The sequence below is a fragment of the Dama dama genome, chromosome 16 (assembly GCF_033118175.1).
Source record: "Dama dama isolate Ldn47 chromosome 16, ASM3311817v1, whole genome shotgun sequence".
Taxonomy (NCBI): domain Eukaryota; kingdom Metazoa; phylum Chordata; class Mammalia; order Artiodactyla; family Cervidae; genus Dama; species Dama dama.
The window spans coordinates 35935300-35941396 of NC_083696.1; positions in this window are offsets into that span (position 1 = coordinate 35935300).

Consider the following 6097-nt stretch of genomic DNA (forward strand, 5'->3'; position numbering starts at 1 on the left):
AACAGAAGTAGTACTCAGAAGGAAATTTATAGCTATAAATACTTATATTAAAAAAGAAATCCAAACAATGGGAAATTATTCCACACTAAATAGAAATGAGCAATCACGTCATGAAAAACACATAGAGGAAACTTAAATGCAAATAATAAGTGAAAGAAGGCAATGTGAAAAAGCACATACTGTATGTTTTCCACTATTATATATGACATTCTGGAAAAGGCAAAACTATGGAGACAGTGGGAAAAAAAAAAAAGCAGTGGTTTCCAGGGATTAGAGGGCAGGAAAGGATGAAGAGACAGAGCACAGAGAATGTTGAGTGAAGAGAAATAATTCTGCATGACACTGTAATAGTGGATACATTGTCAAAACCAATAGAGGGTAGGACACCAGAAGTAAACTCTAATGTAAACCATGGACTGAGTGTGACGAGGAGTCAATGTAGGTTCCTGGGTGGTAACAAATGTACCACTCTGGTGCAGGATGTCTACAGTGGGGGGCTGTGTGTCAGGGGACAGGGCGTATCCGGGAACTGTCCATACTCCCTGCTCAATTCTGTTGTGAACCTAAACTGCTCTGAAAAAATTTATTAATAAATTAGACCTCAAATCAGAAGCCTAGTCTTCTATCTTAAGGATCTAGAAAAAGAAGAGCAAACTAAACCAAAACAAGTACAAGGAAATAAATAATAAAAGAGCAGGAATTAATGAAATAAATAGAAAAAACAATAGCAAAAAATCAACAAAGTTGACTCATTAACCAAAAACATAAAAATTGACCAACTTTTAGCTAGACTGACCAGGAAAAACAAAAAAAGAGAAAACTCAAATTACTAAAATTAGGAAGGAAAGAAGGGACATTATTCCCAGCTTATGAAAGTAAAAAGAAGCACAGGTAATACTGTGAACAAGTGTATGCTAGCTAGGGGCTTCCCTCGTGGCTCAGAAGGTCAAGAATCCACCTGCAATGCAGGAGACCCAGGTGTGATCTCTGGGTGGGGAAGAACCCCAGGAGAAGGGAATGGCTACCCACTCCAGTATTCTTGCCTGGGAAACCCCACTGACAGAAACACGATTGAGTCACACACACACACACACACACACACACACACACACACACACTAGCTAATCAGATCACCTAGATGAAATTGAAAAATTCCTAGAAATACACAAACTATCAAAACAGACTCAAAATAAATAAAAAATCTAGAGACCTATAACAAGTAGAGACTGAGTAATAATTTAAAAAATGTCCCACAAAAGCTATCCCCAGATGGCTTCACAGGTAAATTCTACCAAACGTTCAAAAATTGACACCAATCCTTCAAAAACTCTTCCAAAGAACAGAGGAGAATGTAATACTTCCCAACTCATCCTCTGGATGAAAACTCTGCCTTAGGGCAATCATTTACTGCCTATCTCTTTGTTGCAGAAATTTATGGCATCAGACTGCTGAAAACAGGTTTGACCTAATCAGGCACCCTTGGGCAGTGGTTCACTGACTACATACAAGAACACCTGGGGAGCTTTTAAAACTCCAGGTGCCCACACTGTATCTAGATGTATTACATGTTAATCTATGGGGATAGGACTCAGGCAGCAATAAAAGAAACATACAGACAAGGTCCCTAGGTCAGGGTCCCCGGTCGCCACTGGTCCATGGCCTGTCAGGAACCAGGCCACACAGCAGGAGGTAAGCAGCAGGTTAAAACCAAAACTATTCCACCTCCCCCCACCCCCTCCCTGGAAAAACTGTCTCCCATAAAACCAGTCCCTGGTGCCAAAAAGGTTGGGGACCGCTGCCGTAGGTGATGTGCTGCTGCTGCTGTTTACTCACTAAGTCATGTCTGATTCTTTGCAACCCTACAGACTATAGCCTGCCAGGCTCCTCTGTCCATGGAATTTTCTCCAGGCAAGAATACTGGAGCGGGTTGCCATTTCCTTCTCCGGGGGATCTTCCCAACCCCAGGGACTGAACCCGAGTCTCCTGCTTGCCAAGCGGGCTCTTTACCACTAAGCCACCATGGAAGCCTGCCTTAGGTGATACGAGAATGTATAAAAGGAAAACTAAGGGATAAGGATAATAAAAGTAGAAGTGCCAAACTTCTGTCTATTGGACCTTCCAATCTCCTCCACCATTGTTAAACTCCCAGAGCTGCTAGATTACAATGTAAGGAGACCATCTGTCCTCAATTCTGCTTGTAATGGTTAATAGTTAAGATGCTGACAGCGATGCTAATTGGTGGGAACTGCAGCAGTGACCACCAGAGGGCCCTCACCACAGCACTTATCCTCTCCACTTCGATAAATTCACTGGGATTGACAAAGACCAGAGCCTCGCTTTTGGTCTTTTCCAGTATTGCAAGAATTAGCAGAATGACAAAGGTGTTAAGGAACCTCTGAAATCAAATCCAGTTCCCCTACATAGTTTATGATTAACCTCTCTATCCAAAACCTTGTTTCTGCACTGTTCCCTCTGACCTCAATCCCGTACTAACCAAACACTATTCAACCAGTCAGATGACTAAAATTGATGTTGTCGACATCATCATAAACATACAGACTCAGGTTGTTTTTCTAGGGCAAGATGAGCTAAGAGACCCCACCGCGCCCCCCCCCCCCCCCCAGGCCATGGACCACCAGACCAGAGATTCATAAACCATAGGTATCCTGACTTTTGAAACTACAGTTAAGACCTGTCACAAGGGACTTCCCTGGTGGTCCAGTGCTTAAGATCATGCTTCCTAGATCCCACATGCTGTGCAGCACAGCCCAAAAAAGTCACAAAATGATGACTAACCCCAGCTTCTTTGTTCTTCTCCTTTAAAAAGGAACTCAGAGATCAAGCTGGAGTGGATCTGAGGCTTGTATCCCACTCCCTTGCTTGGCCCTGCAACAAACCCTGATTTTGCTGCCAATACCTGCCGTCAGTTTGACTTTCTGTGCCAAGGACACATGAGCCCATTGCTCACGTCCAGCTCCAGGGAGGGGAAGCTCTATCAGCAGAGGCAGGGAACCGTGACTGTATAGCAGATGCAGGGGAACTAGAAACAGTTATTAAGCGCATAACAAGCAGATGCTACAGAGAAAATTTTCAGGACTCTTACTAGCAAGTGACAGGAACCCATGTCCAATCAGTTTAAACAGAAAAGGGGGTTTGTTGGCAGAATTCTCAGCTCACAGAACTAAAGAAAGAGCTGCAGAGACTTGGAGCCATCTGAGAATCTCAAGGATCTGAAGTCAGGGCTCAGTCACATGAGGATTCTTTCATTCTGCCTCTTGGCTACTCTCTAGACTCAATATCTCAAACTTATCAGACTGATATATAGATAGATAGGTAGATATAGATAGATATATTTAAAGGGAAGCATTTCCCCTAGTTTCCATTTATAAAACTGGGGAGATGAACTTCAATAGGCACAGCCTGGTTAAAAGCCCACTCCCATAGGAGAAAAATAAAAGTAGGGCTACTCTAATTGGTATTTTCACAATAAACACTCATTTGTAATCAGGGAGGCAGTTCTCTAAATCGGGGGTCCCCAACCTTTGGGATATAACGCCTGATGATCTGAGGTGGATTTGATGTAATAATAATAGGAATAAAGTGAACAATAAATGTAGTGGACTTGAATCATCCCCCCACCCCATGGGGGGGAAAAATGTCTTCCATGAAACTGGTTTCTGGTGCCAAAAATGTTGGGGACTGCTGCTCTATATCAAAGAGAATCCTGTTCTGAAGAGACTATGCAATAAATCATTACAGAGAGATGGGGGCCAACTCATAGGCAGCTTTTTACGTCTTGTTGGAAGTGTCAGGAACCATGACTTTAAGTAAGAGAATGATATGGTCAGATTTGTCTTTTAGAAAGATCAGTAGAGCTGTGTGTGATGAATGGACTCAAGGAAGTGAAATTATGCAAGAGGAGAAAGCAGGTCATTTATTTGGAGAGACTATGTGAGGGGTGTCCAAGTCAAAGACAGCTGCAAGAGGAAAGGAGGGGCTGGATTTGAGAAACATTAAGGGGTTAGAAGCAGGGTTTAATAATTATAATTGAATATGTAGGATGAGGCAAAATGTAGGCATCAAGGACAACTCAAGAGCTTTCTATTTTGAATGATGGAGGACAACAGCTCCATCAGCTGAGGCACACGAAACAGGAGAGTCAGGTCTGGGGGCGGAGACAATGGGTTTCTTGGCCATTTGAATGTAAAGTGTCTGTGGGCTTCTAGAACATTCAAATAACTGTCAGGCGATAGCTGGATATAAATAGGATTCTGAAACTCCGGGGCAAGACCAGGGATACAAGTATAGATTTGTATAGCCTTCTTAGTCCACAGTTAAAGCCATGACAATAGTTGAGATTATTAAATATAAGTGGGCAGACAAAGAAATATGGTTGATAAAGGCTAGACTCCTGAGGAACACTAACATTACAGGGCTGGAGAGATGAGGATTTCAGACAGGAGTCTTGGAAGAAGTAGTGGAATAGTCAGAACAGGAGAACCAGAGAGTACCATCACAAAAGCCAAGGGAAGAGTGATTTTGATAAAATGATTATTCACTGGTATCCAAAGTACTAAAGAAGTCTAGCTGGAGGACTAAATATCACTCATTAAAAGTGGCAATATGGGGTCAGAGATTTAACAGTGGCAAGATATGAAATACCCAGCAGGAATGCTGACTGAGTGTGAAGCTCAAGGTAATGAGCTTAACTTGGATGTTAGGTTGTAGGTAGTGGTAGAACATTTAATTAGGAATACCCAGAATTGAAAATAAGAATAAGGAAAGGGGTCTAAGTTAGTGAGTTATTTTGAGTCATTAGTTCATAAGTAATAGTTAAAATCATGGGCACGAGGTATCTCAGGGAAACTATGAAGACTAAAAAGTCCAAGACAGGAACGACAATGGAAGAAATATTTAAAGGGCTGAGTGAGAACTTGTCGGGAAGCCAAGGAAGTTTTCAAGAAGGTAATGATGAATAGTGTAATGTTTGTGCCACTGGAAGGCTTCTGCAAGTGTGAGGTTGGTGGGGGTGGGAAAGGGTTACATCCGTGTTCCATTCTCACTTATAACTTAGACAGTGAAGTTGTGAGAAAGGAGCTGTGACTGTTCTTGGCATCCCTTGGGTTGGTATACTCTGCGGAACTGGTGTCCAAGAAATGTTTATTGATTTGCTGACACACGAAAGGCTGGTGCAAGTGACATTGTGAGGCCCCCAGCGAGGCTGGCAGAAGGGAGGATGGGTCATTTAAGACCCTGAAATCTGGCAGGAATTTGGATTTGCTGCAGCTCTCCAGGCACCTCCCAAGAAAGGAATAAAGCCCCTGGGTTTTTATTTTTGGCTGCACAGGATCTTAAGTTCCCTGACCAAGGACTGTATCAAGGGCTATGGTAGTGAAAGCTCTGAGTGCTAACCACTGGACTACCAGGGAACTCCCAACCCCTGTTTTTTAATGTTAATAACTATTAATCTATTATTAATAATTCCTCATACTAACTGTTAATAATACCTTTGGCAGTTAACAAAGTATCAAGACAATTACCTCAATTATTCCTCACAAAAGCCTCAGGAGGTAAGCATGATTTACTAGTAAGGAAACAGAAGTTGAGAGGTGTGAGGAGGCTACTTAATAGTTATTAGATGCAGACCCAGGGCCCAAGCCTGGATTGCTCCTTGCTCTTTCCTCTACACCAGGGGTCCTCAACCTCTGGGATCCAATGCTTGATGATCTGAAGTGGAGTTGCTGTACTAATAATAAAAATAAAGTGCACAATAAATGGTGATACAGTGGTAAAGAATCCACCTGACAATGCAGGAGATGCTAGAGACTCGGGTTCAAATCCTGGGTGTGGAAGGTCCCCTGGAGTAGGAACTGGCAACCCATCCCAGTATCTGCCTGGAAAATTCCATAGACAGAGGAGCCTGTTGGGCTGCAGTTCACGGGGTTGCAAAGAGTCAGACACGACTGAGTACACATGCACAATAAACGTAATGCGCTTGAATCATCCTGAAACCACCCCACCCCAGCACCCCAGCATCCCAGCCCCCATGGGAAAACTGTCTTCCACCAAACCAACCCCTGGTGTCAAAAAGGCTGGG